Source organism: Platalea leucorodia (assembly GCF_965183815.1).
Source record: "Platalea leucorodia genome assembly, chromosome: 31".
NCBI lineage: Eukaryota > Metazoa > Chordata > Aves > Pelecaniformes > Threskiornithidae > Platalea > Platalea leucorodia.
In genome coordinates, this window is record NC_138853.1 from 175,493 (window position 1) to 177,343 (window position 1,851).

The following is a 1,851-nucleotide window of genomic DNA, read 5'->3' on the forward strand; positions in this document are numbered from 1 at the left end:
ATCTCCCCTGGGGAGAGTGTTTGGATGTCAGAAAGCCTCAGCATTCCTGCTGCACTCAGGGAGAACAGAGGGAGTCCTGAAAGGCAAGAGGGTTGCCTGTGGCTTAGTGTAGAGTGAGGAGAGCCAGTCTTTTTATCCATCTTGTTCCCAGCTGCCCTGGGCTTGCATCTTTCTGAGATGGAGGGTGATCACACTCCCACTTTACGCTGAAAAGCCACCAGACACTGCTGAGAGCAGAGGGATCCAGTGCAGACCACTAAATGTCTCACCCTTTCTCAAGGTCTCAGCAGCCCACATTTAGCCTAGGACACACGTGGCTCTTTTCACAAACTTAACAGCGTTTTCTCTGTTGTGGCATCTCTGTGCTTCTCCATGGGGCCTTCAGATAACATAAAGTGCCATAGGGCAGGTTTGCATCCTGGAAGGCAGCTCACAGCTTGGAAGGACACCCCAAGGAGGTAGCCAGCTGTGCTAATGATGGCACCTGGTTAAGGGAGGGTCAGCTCATTCTCGAGCCTCACAGACTGCATTGCCCAGAGCGTCACAGGTTAGAGGAAAGCTGGGACACCTCATTGCCATACACACACCCAAATGGGAGGACCCACAAGATCAGTGCCTGACTCTGCAGCTGAAACTCACATTCCCAGAGAGCCTGACATCAACACCAAGAGCAGCTCAGGGAGGCAAGGAGCGAGAGACGGGGGCACTCAGGAAAGCCTTTCGCTTACCCAGCACTGCGCACCACCTCCCGGACGGTGACACTGAAGGGCAGTCACCCTCAGCGCCAGGTCAGCGGGAAAGGGGCACATGGCAGGAGAGATGCACTTTGTCTCTCCTGCTGGCAGACGGACGAGGAGGTGACTAACACCCTAGAGCCCACGCGCTGGCTGGGGGCTTTGCTAGGCGGGAGAGGAGACAAGAGGGGTGTTGCTCAGGGAAGGCATTGGCACTGCAGGGGTGGCTGGGAGGTGCCCCTATCTCCCCTGCAACAGGGTTTCCCTTAGCATTTCCCTCCCTCCGTGCCCTTGTCTCTACTGCCTGGAGCTGTCCCAGCCGGGAGCTGTTTCTCTGGCCCCGCGTCTCTTCCCTGCCAGTGCTCACAGACCCCAGCCCAGCCCCTGGGCGTGCAGCGCTGCGCTGCCCTGCTCTGTGTGTGCAGGTGTTAAAGAACAGGTCACGCAAACCCTGATGAACCTGGAAAGGTGATGCTGGCGTTATCTGTAGGCTGTGGGGTGAAGGCACTTGCTGAAGTTCCCAGTAAACCTCAGTGTGATGGCTTAGGAGTCTCAGCCCTTTCTCTAACGCACACAACTGTGTTTCCATTCCTACCAAGCCGAGCCAGGGAGAAGTGGAAGCACAAATTGAGGAAAGCACAGACAGAAGCAGGAAAGCCCTGCCCTGAATGGACTCATGAAAAGTGCCCTCGGAAATGACTTGGGCACGAGCTCAATCTGTGAGCCGCATTGTCCCATGCAGCAACCTCTCAGGATCATAAGGACCCTGCCCTGCCAGTGGTCCCTCCTTCCACACAGAGCCTTTCCTCATAGAGCCATGGGGAGCTCCCCGGCAGGCTGAGTGCTGACCCTGGCAGGCGGCAGTGTCCCTGCCCCAGCACACAGCCCACTGGGGCTCACGGACCCTGCTCGGAAGGACAGCCCTGGGCACCCCTGGCTGCACTCCCGGCTTCACAACCTGCAGCCATCCCTGGGAGAAGGCAGCCGTTATGTCCTGTCCCTCTGATGGTGCAGCAGGGAGTCCCTGCTCTGAAGAACTTCCTCCTCCTCTACACTAGAGAAACTGTAAGAAGCCTCCTGAAAGATCCCATAGGCTGTGCGCCATGCTACCTTTTGG